Source organism: Xiphophorus hellerii, chromosome 5 (genome assembly GCF_003331165.1).
Source record: "Xiphophorus hellerii strain 12219 chromosome 5, Xiphophorus_hellerii-4.1, whole genome shotgun sequence".
In the NCBI taxonomy this organism is placed as follows: Eukaryota; Metazoa; Chordata; class Actinopteri; order Cyprinodontiformes; family Poeciliidae; genus Xiphophorus; species Xiphophorus hellerii.
The window spans coordinates 7,473,399-7,486,627 of NC_045676.1; positions in this window are offsets into that span (position 1 = coordinate 7,473,399).

Here is a 13,229-nt window from a genome sequence, read left to right on the forward strand (position 1 = left end):
ACAACCCCATTATGCCGTATAAGTTTCCAAAATGGGCGAGCGGCTGCGCATTTTACAGATCATGAAACCTGGATTTATCTTGAGTTTTAAAATAAAATCCAGGTTTGAGTTTCGCTTTTATTTAGAGAAATGAGGAAAAAACTGCAGTAAACCAACAGCTTTTCATTCATCCCGAAAAAAAAGAGTTTAAAATTGGTGCCATATAATTAGCATTTTTAATAAATTCTGTTAAATATTTCTGATTAGAACTGATGCATTTAGACACCCGAGTAGTTTTTGGATAGAAGTAGTAAACTTAAGTAAATGTTTAATAAATTCAAACAGGTATTTATGATACACTGACGGAATTTTTTTAAATTCTAACTATGTATATTTACTAAGATCATTTTCAATCTTTTACTTTGCCCTTTATTAATTAAAAGAGCGGGGAAAAAAGCGGAACTGGTTCTGGTCGTAAAATCTTATTTACTCAGTCATAAACGTTTCCAATTTGCAGCATTTAAACATGTTTCTAAAATCCACATAAAGATTATTGGTAACGAAGAATTTGAACAGTTCTAAAAATGACAAATTAATGAGTTTTATTACGCGTGTAATAATTCATTTTCTTGTATGGTTTCATTACTGACTCGTGCCGGATATAAATGGGTGGCAGCGTAAGGATGACGCTGGATGATTTTAATCAAAATATAATATTTGATCAAAAGTTTCACCAAACCGCCGCCTGCAGTGAGTGGCAAACTGTAACTTTAAAATGTTAGATGTTAAAATAAATAACGCTCTGTAATATACTTAATAAAGACGTGAAGAATATAAATGGCTAATATTATGACATCCTTTAAAATTTCCTGTTTTTTACTTTGTAATTAAATGTTTCATTTTGACCAAAACTAAATGTTGCCTGAAATGTTTGGGACACAGAAAAAGCGGAAGCCGCATCCATGTTCTCTGAAACGGCCTAAATTGCGGTTTTATTCCGGTGCGTTCAATTAACAGTCACTTCCACCTTGCGGCGACTCACACGCGTCTGGAGCCGGTTCTGGTCCGAACTCAGTCCCAACTCGTTCTTTTTCCAACACCTGTCCAGGTATTTGCTGAACTTATCGTCGGGGAAGACAAACTGTCCAAAACGTTGTGTGAAAATGAGAGTGGGGGAAGCGTCAATTGCTGTTTTCTCTTCGCGTAATTGTTCCTCCAGTCTCAGATCAGCGGTTTCCCAAGGCCATTCTTGTGTAATTACAGCCACACATTCGCGTCTTAATGTGAAAAACAGCAGCTACAAGTCTGTGGACAAACATCGCGAGAATATCTTCGGCATCCAGGTGGGGATTTCTTTTACATCCCCAGCAGCCAACGCGATACGCCAAGTGAAAACGCCACAGGGATATCGTATTGCTTTTAAAACATTTTTGACCGAAAATCAGTGAAAATTGCTACATATTGACAAGTTATCAGGTTTCACCTTTGAGTGTTTGTGAACTGAATGTCTCCGCGGCTCCTCCAGGTGTCTGCGCCGCGGACCAGCTGATCCGCTGTTTGGGGCTAAACAGCGGTGGAAAGGCCCTGATCTCGCCCCCTCCTCGGCTTTCTGCTGCTAATGGGGGTCCATTTAGGGGTAAACACGGGGAGCCGATAAGCTGCGCGCCCAGAAGTGCTGCCGGGCCGCGGGACAGAGACTGATGGACGCAAATAAAGGCGAGACACGGAGGCGTCTGGCAGCCAAACACCATCACGTTTTAGAGCCGATAACAGCAGCGTGTGTATCTGTTGCTATACTATTTATAATTCCTTGTTATATTCAGTCAGACCCGGAATTTTTATACCCTACAGGTTTATGGGGAAAATGGATCTGTTTTTCTATTTATTGAAATTATTTCAGATTGATTTCCTTCTTATCAAAATCTTTACCGGCCTCACAAGCAATCAACCCCTTTAACACTTTCTTTTTTTGGAAACTTTGTGAACTTTTTTAATGACAGTTTAGTGATGAGCTTCAAGATTTTGAGTTCGGAAGATCTCTTTGCCATGACCCTAATTTTCACAGTTTCTCTACCAGATTCAGAACTTTTAAACTACTTCCAGTCCGAAGAATCACGTCAGTGAAGTTCAAATCACTTTAAACCCAAAGGAGTATGAATAATTATGTATTAACATTTTATTCACGCTAAATCAGCCTAAAAATTTAATGTTTTTGGACATTTCGGATCACCTGAATTATGTCTATTTGTGGGCAGCTCCAGAAGTCATCTCTGTTGGACAGACAATGGATGGGTTTCTAAAAAATAAAAGAAAGAAAATGGTTTACATTCATCTCCTTAGTTTAATAGTCTTTTAAACAGACTACACAATCCCTCCCTACACAAGCTTACAGGGCTTTTGCCCAATTTGGGACAAAACAATCATTGTTTTCTTTCAGCTTCCTGAAAACAATATGCGCAGCATCATTGTTCATTCAGAAGATCCACCAGTTTAACTTCCTGGACGTTTCCAAAGGTGTTGTTTCTATATTTATACATAATATTCTCTCCTATAATGCAAATTGCAAAAGTCTTCATGCAAAACTCCAACACATCACCCTACTTCTCCTTCTAATGTAATAATATATATATATAATATATAATAATGGTCATTGTGGCCAGACTGTTCAGTTTAGGTTTCATCAGGCCGCAGGACCTTCCTGCAGATAAGAAGAACTATGATCGCTTGTGTTTTTGGAAACTGCTCATAAAAACGGTCTCACTATAGATAAAAACACTTTTACCAGTTTCAGCTTCACAAGGTCTCTTACTTTTGTCCTGGTATTAATATTTTCCATCATTTTTGAAGTAATTTTTGAGATCGTAATATACATACATCCATATATCAATATATATAGAAAGAGTTGCATAGAAGTATATATATTTGTATTTTTTTATTTTTAAATATTTATTTTTTAAAGTATTTTAAAATATAGTTTTTTAAAAATTATTTTAAAAATAAAAAAACATGTTTTTATTATAAATATATAAATATTTATTTTAATTTTATTGTAATTTTTATTACACATTTTTATTTTTCTCTTAATTAATTTCTCCTTTTTTGTCTTGCAGCATTTTTATTTAACTGACTCATACGCAGGTTTTTTTGCAACACATTTTACAAATCTAAAAAAAAAATAAAACGCACAAGAGCGCACCGAACAATTTTCCCGAACAAAACACCCAATTAAGTTTTCTTCAGTGACTAGACTTATGTCATACCAAACACAGAGAGAAACCCGGCAAATCATTTTGATCTCCTTTAACTCCACATCATCTTACAATAACTAATACTTTCAGCTGCATCAGTAGGAGTTATTGTTCTTGCTGAACTATAATCATAGAAATTGGTGTTAACTCGCTGTGGCACGGGATGCTTTAAAAGCCCTTACACACTTGAGAGGTCTTACTAAGTGTATCATTTGCTGCAGAAAGGCTGATTTGTTTACTTTTCAGCAGCCGCCCCCTGACACACAAATCTCAGACGAACACACACATTTTCACACACCAGTTATCACTTTGCATTCAGCTGGCTTTGTATGCCTGTTGTAGTTCACAAAGACTTTCCACATAGATTCAAGCCCAGAACTGAAAATCCCACTTTCTTGCTGACACAACTCAGGAAAAATGTTTAACTTTAACATTATTTTCCTAATATTTACATCCAGATTAAGAACGTTTTCCTGGTCATATAATTTTCATCGCTCCGAATCTTACATCTAACGGCTGCAATGTGAGAAAATACCAAAGGATTAGCCGAAACGGGGGCGGCAAGCTCAGTTTCATTTGGGCCAGATCAAAAGTCTGAATGTTCTTAAAGGGCCAGAAAGTACTGATAAAACCCATTAAACTGTTAAAATACTAATAAATAGCTGTTTGTTTCAGCATTCAATAAGTGCTTCTTAAAATTACATCATATTGAACATCTTTTCTCACTAATCAGTCCATCCAGGAGTTTGATTGTTTTTGGTTTTTTTGCAATCAAAATCACAAATTTTGTAATTTAGAAATATTTGTAAGGAATTTTTGCAATATTTGCGCTAATGTGTGAGGTTAAAAGTGACTCTATTACTTGCCTTAGCAATCATGGACCACCAGGCTTAAGCTGCAGTCACTTAAGCTCAATGATTTTGAGAATTGCAGTAAAATCAGAAAAAATGTGGAGATTTGTTGATTTTGTGGGTTTTGAGGATTCGTGACAAACTGGACGGACTTAATGAAGTAATTTGGAGTCTAGAGGGCCTCATAGAACGCTGCAGCGAGCCAGATTTGGCCCCCGGGCCTCGAGTTTGACACATGTGAGCCTAAATGATTGTGATAAAGATTGATTTCCTTAAAAAACAAGAATTCATTTCCCATGCATAGAGTAAGTGCGATGCAAACTCTATCCAAACAGCACTCTGCATGATCTCAGTAATGCAGTACAGTCACGTATCAGCCAAGTATGAGTCATCAAGCAGCTCCAGCTCACTGTTCAGAGGTTGTATTTGTATTACCATGGTAAAAGTGTCTCGTTGTGGAAATCTGTTAGCCTGCTGTATGAAGTAAGTGCTGAGATCACGGCTCTCTTTATCAGTTTGGACCGTGTTCCTCGGCTCACTTAATGCTCTGCAGCTGGGCGGGTTTCCGTCTGAGCTGCACTCAAACGGCTCGGACCATTACTTAGTTTGTAAGCGAGACTCCCGCCATCAGTGGTCAATGAGCTGCAACAGGCTGCTGCTCTGAGAGCTGACAGGCCCGGACAGGCAGCGTTCAAACACAGAAACACAGAGAGGTGCTGAAATGCTGCTCCCTGTGAAACAACCAGCTACCAGCACAAAAGCACACAATCTCACCAGTTTTGGCCTAATTTCTATTGCAAATATCTTAGTAAACTTAAAATAAGTCAGAACTAACTTAAAAATATATTTTCAGCAACAAATATGTGCTTGTTTTAAGTCCTAAATTTTGATGAAAAAGTACTGGCTCCATTGGCAGATTATTTCACTTGTAACAAGATATTTTCCCCATGATTTTAGTGAAATAATCTGCCATTGGAGCTAATACTCCTTCAATTTTAAGGAATCATTGACTTAAAACAAGTTCCTATATCTTGAAAAGTTACTTTTGAGTTAGTTTTCTCTTATTCAAGTGTACTGAGATGTTTGGACTATAAATTAGACCTAGATACTTGCTAAGACCAACCAATTCAGCTGCAGCAACAGCAATATTTTTTTTTGCTGATGACATATTAATTTATGGAGTCATATGAAATAAAGTTTTCATAGGAAGATTTTTGCAGAGCAGAAACTGGATCTCCGATGGAAGAACGCTAAATTCTGAGTTTCACCCAATTAAATTTTAATTTTTTTCATGTTAGTAATTGAAAAATAAATAAACAGAACAAAGTGGAATAGTTCTGTTTCTTTCTGTTAGTTGGTTAGTTAGGTTGTTAGTTGCAGTTAGAAAGAAAACCAGAAATCTGGTAAGTAAATCTATAAACCATCTGCATTCTGGATGAAACACAAGACATGAGGTCATGTCGCAAACACTGAACCCATATAAGCATAAAAGTATTTTTTTCTTGCAAAAATTACAATTGATGTTAATTTTAATAAATACATAGATATTGGTGAGGTTTTTTGGTCAGTTGGTTAGTTTGAATAAAAAAAGCTAAAAAAAAACCAAAGGTAGGTTACAAAGAGAAAAAGCAGAGTTTGAAAGTAGCATTTATAGAGGCAGTATTATGTACTTTATAGCACAATCACATAGCCATGTTAATTTCCGTTGTAAAAGAAATGCTATATATATCAAATATGACAAAAAAATTTAAGTCTGTAATTTAATGTCTTGAAATTGAGTCTCTGTCTCTTTAAGAAGCTCCTATTCTTTCTGTTCTCCTCTATCAACCCTTTAGCAAAAGTTTTAACCAGCGTTTAAAGAAGTAGCTCCTATAATGAGTACAGCAGATGCACAACTCCAGCAGGTGTTTGCTAATTGCTGGTGGCTAGTCTGAAGGAGCTGAGTGGGGGAGCCTCAGGAGAAGGCTGCTCTTAGGTGGAAGCTCAGAAACATGGAAACTGCAGCTATGAGGAGGTGCTGTGCCTTGAAGGCGGGACTAAGTCCATCCAGGCATTTTAACTTCTGAAACATGCATGAAAGATCAAGGCAACACTCCAGGTATGTTTTGGACGAGGGAATAACTTTATAATGTGATATAATGCAAAAAAAAAAAAATTAAATTTCACATAATGCTGTACCTTTTAGCTTGGTTTTAGCTTAATGAAAAACAATCCGATGGAATACATTTTGTTAAATCTTTATTTGTGGAAAATAAAAAGTATTGCTTTGAAAATTAAAAGTAGTATAAAAACATCGCACCTTATAATAATAACAGCAAGTTCTATTTGCAGAAATTCTATAAAGATACCAATAAAACTAGATGCAACAACTACTAGAGTTAGCTTTTGTTGCAGCCTTCATATAAAATATAACTAATTTCTATCTGATTTTCGGTTTAAAGACTTTCAGGGTCACATGTGACTGCAGCTTACAGAGCCTTGGCTGAAAAGGATGAAGCTATTCTGCAAGAATGCGACGGCTGAACTTGAACTTTTGTTTAGCAGCAGTAAATCTTGATGACATTGACCTTTTAGCAACTGGCTGGATGGAGATTTCAGGATGAAGGAGGCAAAAGCAGCAACACTCTTTACTTTCTAAACACATAAACCCAGGAACTTTATTTGTCACGATTGAGCTTTGTACATCTACAGGCTGAATTTTTTCAGTTTTTCTTTGCAAAACATCCAAATCTCATTCAAACTGGATGAAGAACATGAACAACAGTTTTTGAGTCTCGTCACAGATTCTCACAAGGATTTAGGTCTGGACTTTAACTGGGCCATTCTAACTATATGTTTTTAGTCACAAATTTGTGATATCACAAATATTGTGATAATTACATAATTATAAAATTTTATAGTTGTATATTATATTATATAATTGCATTATATAATTTATTAAATTAACTATGTTTATTAAATAGATTTAATTCATTAAATAAATGTCATATTTCATAAATTATATTATCAGATATTTTCTTGAGTCAAGGATTTAAGTTCTTCCAAAAGTAAAACAAGTAAATATAACTTGATAATGTGAGTGGAAATAATGCAGACGTGTGCTTGTTCTGCTAGGTGAGGTCAGTTTTTTTAAATAATGTGAAATAATTTTTTATCTTAAATTGTAGTATTAAGTTACAAGAACTTAATCCAAGTTTAATGAGCAGAACTTTAAAAAAAAAACCAATATTTAGACAACTCTCTTCTTGTTAAATCAACCTGATGAATTGAAACTCCGAGCTGAAACCAAAAGGATTTGGATTTTGAAAGCAGCAGGTGAACTTTTACTTTTAAGTTAAGCCACTTTTTCTTTTGCCTCTAAAAACGGCCGGAGCCCTTAACAAAGCCCACCCTGCCATTTTCTGGCAATAACACAATGGCTCTTAGGGGTCTGGAAAATGATTTGAATCAAAATATTTCTGGAACGTAAAGTCACAAATCAGCAGGCACTGCCCGTTACCTAGCAACGCCAGCCACACCCAGCCTGTCGCCTAGCAACCCAAGCTGAGTTCCAGCTGCTGGAAATGTCAAGCGCTTTGTTGTTGACTTGTAACCAAGTGTAACTGGGCCCTTTCTGCGTTGTGCTGGTTTAATTAAGCCCTGAAACGGTTGTTCTCTGGAATCGGTGGTTTTGTTGGTTTATTCTGACGAGAACAACAAACAGAAAACAACCGTGTTTTGGGCCTCCAGGTCCTACACAAGGACATTAAGGCTACGTTCACACTGCAGCCCGAAGTGACCCAATTCCGAATGTATTTATTTTTTTTGCCGTGTTCGTTCACACTTCCAAATATATGCGACCTGTATGTGTTTTCCAGCTTGAACTGCAAACAAAAGAATGTGACCCGCACATTCTTTTGCGGGTCACATTGTATTGTATGTGTGCAATAACGTCACACATACAGAGCGAGCTATGAAAGAAGAAGTGCTGAGTGTTTGGGGAAGTAAACATGGATTATTAGTGGAGCACAGCTTAAGATTCTGAAGTTGTTGTCTGACCTGAGCAGCATATTAACAGCTGAATCCTCATTATGGTCCGTCGAAGTTGCTGTTTTTCTACCCGCTTGCGCGTGTCAGGACGCAGAATAGTGACGTTTGTGGAGTATCAGTGACGTTCAGGTCAGATGAATGCGACCTGGTCAGATGAAAGCAGGTCACATTTAAATTGGATATGTATCGGATATCCAAGTGGCCTGGGTTGCATTCGAATAAAACCAGATCTGTTCTGTTCAGACTGTCATGAAAAGATCAGATGCAGGTCGCAGAACGTAACCCCCACCCCTAAAAAACACAGAGTCAGGTCACTTCAAGCTGCATTGTGAATGCAGCCTCAGAAACCGCTTGCTGCATTCTTATTGATTGTGCAGAAGGCTCTACTTTTGCTTTTCAAAGATGCATGGTAGTATAATTCCACATAAATTAGCAGCAATTTTCATGTGAGAGTAAATGTTGAGTTGCATGGCCAGCTGGAGATTTAAAGAGACAAGACGCCCTGAAGCAGCTCATTCTGAATGGAGCTCAAAGTATTCAGAACTGAGCAGACTAAAATCTCATTATCTGAGAACGATTTTGTGCAAAAAAAATTTAATGAGTATGTTTTGTATAGACCATAGACCTATCCTAACCTGTTTAAAGAAACACAATAGGTCACCTTTAAACTTAATCCATCAGAAACTTTATCTCTGTCCTGTTTGCTGTGCACCTGGGTCTTCGTGATGCTGTTTCCTGACCAACATTTTCTAATAAACATCTGAGCATCTCTGTAATGTTACCTGTTTATTATTTAGTGTGTCAAACTCAAGGCCTGCGGGCCAAATCTAGACCATTGTAGCTTTTTATGAGGCCCTCTAGACTCTAAATTACGTCAATAAGTCCCTGCAGTTTTTCACAAATCCTCAAAATTCACACAAAATCAAAAGATCCCCACATTTTTTTCTGATTTTTATTGCGGATTTCTTTAAAAATTAGGCAAAAACAAGGGGTTTAAGTGACTGCTGCCTCAACCTTACTTGATGTCAAGTTATAGTCTGGGACCGATATGACAATTGACTCACACATTGTCAGAAAAATTGTAAAAAGTCAATACAAATATTCTTAAACTGGCACCACAAAATCACAAAAACAATCAAAATCCTGGCTGGACTGATTAGAATGAAAAATGTTCAGTATTATTTCATTTCAAGAAACACTTATTGAATGCTGAAACAAACAGCTATTTATTGATATTTTAACAGTTTAACATGTTTTATCAATGCATTCTGGCACAACCGGCCCTTTAAGAACATTCAGACTTTTATTTGGCCCAAAACAAAACTGAGTTTGCCACTCCTGATTTAGCGGCGTCAGTCTGAAGGAGGCTGGAAATAAAACACAATGATTTCCATTTACAAAAGGCTGTTCGTTTATTTTTGGGAGGGCGGTTTGCGTCTCCCTTTAGAACAGCGCTGGACCTGATCTGCACCAAGATTTGACTGTAAGCTCTGGATTATCAATCTAATACAAAGATATAAAGTGAGGAGCTTATCTGCAGCCAACTGCTAAGCATCAGTGGAGAAAGCTTTGAGCTGATCTCCATGATCACAGCCTGTGGGAGTCGAGCTCCACAATGAGATATCCACCAATCTGAAAAACTGACACATGCAAAACCTTTATAGAAGTGCTCTGTGGAGGCTGCACAGTGTCTTCTCTGTCTCAGGCCTTAGACGTGTAATGCACATTGACGTCAGCTTAATAGATTTTGTAATGAATGGGGATGTTTGGAAATGTGTTTTTTAACTCGTTTCCCGTGTGCCGAGGTGGAAGATGGGAGGAAGGCCGGCCAACGGAGCGGCTTCAGCTCGTCCATCAGCTCCAGAAATCTAAATATTTATCCTGTGATCCACATTTATCCATTCACTGGTACCGCTTTCTGGGGCTAAAACATTATGTTTCTGGGAAGATACACAACCACACCATGTTTATCCAGTGCTACCCACTGAGATTTGTCCTAAACTGTCACTGCGTACAATAACACCCATAAATTGTGGTGTGTGTGTGCGTGTCTGACTAAAAATCGTTAATACGCGTCTTGCAAAAGCTGGAAAATTCTGGCGTCAGAAATATAAATGAGAAAAAGTGGCATAACCTTAAAGGTTCACTGTAAAACATTTGAGCCGCATTTAGTTGTGTTTACTATCTCCTACTCTTTAAGTCAAATAAATGTAAAGGTTTAGATTTTGAACCTAAATGTGAGTTTGTGAAAGATAAACTTACAGCTGTAAGTTGCGTTAACTTTTTATTAATTTTGTCAAACCTCCAAGAGTTGAATAAACTAGAGTTTTTAGGTTAGCACTTTAAAAAACTGAAAGAAGAAAAATACAGGAGTGGGAACTATTTCCCAGAATGCTTAGCGGCATGTTTCTGTATCCTGAGGTGGAAGAGCGTTACGTTGATCTGACTCTTGTGTTTTATTAAGGCAAAAGTTTATTTGAAAGCTTGAGGATAATGTCCTGTTCACACTAAATGTTTCTGAGCTGAATTTATTCTGATGTTTAATAAAATTCATTAACAAATCAGAAATGTTGTTCATGTGACAGCCAAACTTGCAAGCAAAAATTTTGAATTTATTTGCAGAAAATGAGAAATGGTCAAAATAACAAAAAAGATACAGTGCTTTCAGACCTCAAATAATGCAAAGAAAACAAGTTGATATTCATTTAGAAACAACAATAATAATGTTTTAACTAAGGAAGAGTTCAGAGATCAATATTTGGTGGAAAAACCAGGAGGTTTTCAACACGGTTTACTGCAGTGGACTCTTCTTTTTTTCCAGAGCTGTATTTTCAAACAGATTTATACAAAACATGCCAAACTTGTAGAAGGTGAAGTGTGTGTTTGGTCCAAAGCTCAACATGTTTTGTCTTTATGAACTAAACATAGACAAACCTTTTGTCTAGTTTATCAACTCAGGGGGTTTCAGAATGTGATTAGGGTCTCTTTTTACCTCGTTTGTCTTTGTACTGCAGTGATACACGCTTGCATGGAGTTGACCTTGGCTCTGACCAGGCACGCCGCCATGTGCCTCCAAGACAAGGCCGCGACCTTCCTTGTTGAGGCGTTTCCGTCCAACTGAATGGATACCCTCACATTCATGTCACTGCCGCTGAGCAGCAGCAGAGAGGAGGGGAAGCAGAGCAGGGCGGTAAATTGAGCTGACAGACGTGAAAAGATTACATTTCTTCTTGTAGGCCACAGGCAATCACAACAAACACGAGGCGCCAGGAGGAAACGGGACCTGACGTAGAGACAAGATGGAGGCCGTGCTAATCCACTCCAGCTTCAACCAAATAACTGAAAATCAACCTTTCATTGAGGCATCTTAATATAGGAACTAAAACGATCGTGGCCATTTTTGGGACTAAAATCAAGTCAATTAAGTTTAATTTGAAATTGCATGTTTTTGTTTGCATTCATGCTAACGGTTTGTGGTTGGGAGACTGGTGGAGATGGAAATGGATTTTCTGCTGCAGTGAAACTAAATTACAAGCAAAAGTGGGCAGAGGACACAAACATTTTACTCAAGTACGTGTAGCACAACTTCAAGATATTTTCCTCAAGTAAAAGTAAAAAGTACCCATCCAAGAAATCACTCAAAAGTAAAAAAGCATTTAGTAAAACGTTTACTCAAGCACTGAGTTACTGATCAACTTATCAGTTAATATTTATAAAGTACATCATCGGATGGACCAAAACATGAAGTTAAATGGAAATGTTGATATTTTAAGAACCAAAATTACAGTAATTTATAAAAGTCACACAAAATAGTAAAATCAGGCAAAAGAAAAATTTTCCAAATCAGTTTCTTTCAATGAAAAACTTCAGAAACTTTAAATTGCAGCTGTGTATCTGTCTGGTGAATTTTTGGTTAAAACATGTTTGTTGTCATTCAGTGGGTAGAAAATCCAGAAATTTTACTCAAGTGAGAGTAGAAATACTTAATAATAAAATTATTCAAGTAGAATAAGAAGTATAGCATAGTAAAAAAACTCCTGAAAGTACAATTTAATAAAAACAGTTACTCAAGTAAATGTAACTAGTAACCCAAATCTGATTACATGTGCTATGTCTACAGGTCGACTAAATGTTTAGTTTACAGTGTCTTAGTTGTTAATGTTTGTTTCCTTTGTTATTTTTAATTTTTTTTTATTATCTCTAACACTGTAGAGCCCAAAGACGTATCCCAACCTGTTCAAGGAAGCATAACCGAAATAACATGTTATTCTGTCACATTTAAACCGAAATGCCAGTAAATCAGTAACTTTGATCAAGAAAAAAAAGAAAAAACAAAGAGAGAAAATGGCAGCAGTAGATGCAGATAATGCATGCTTGGAGCAGCAGAATGAGTAAATATGGTCAGTGTGTCCTAAAGCAGCTTCAGCCTGCAGCAGGACGGCTGTGTTAGCGTCTCCTCTGACAGGCTGGGGGCCGACAGCACAAAACCACAGACAAAGCTCTTAATGCACAATGGAAGCCCACTTCAAGAATTCTGGTTCAAGCACTGAACCCTGAGGAATTCCAAGATTATAGGGGAAATGTTTCACATAAACAAACTGGGGCTGCACTGCTGCCTTTGAGCAAGAAAGGTCTGGGTTTGAATCCTGGCATGTTTCCTGTGAGCATCTGCAATTATTTTGGATTTATTGTTATAGTAACAACAAAGATACTTTACTTCAGCTCACCAAGCCGACGGTTTAATTCAGGGGTGTCCAAAGTGTGGCCGGGGGGCCATTTATGGCACATGAAATGACCTTGTTCGGCCCTGACCACAAATCAATAATGATAAAAATTTGGCCAACAAAATAGGAAATAACTAAATGATGTTTTTGCTTTTAATAAGATAACAGTCTGAAGCTCTTCTTATGCTTTGGATCTTTAATGATGAATTGATTTCATAAAAATGCTGTTTGTTGAGCAGATAAAACGAAAAAGAAAAAAAAAATTTCAACTTGATGAATCGTAGTTTATATACCTCTCATTTAGATGAATCCTGTAATTTTGAAAAACTAAAGATCAATCAGGACAAGACATTTTACTCTTTACTCGTTTTTTCCCCCAATCATTTATTATAAACAGT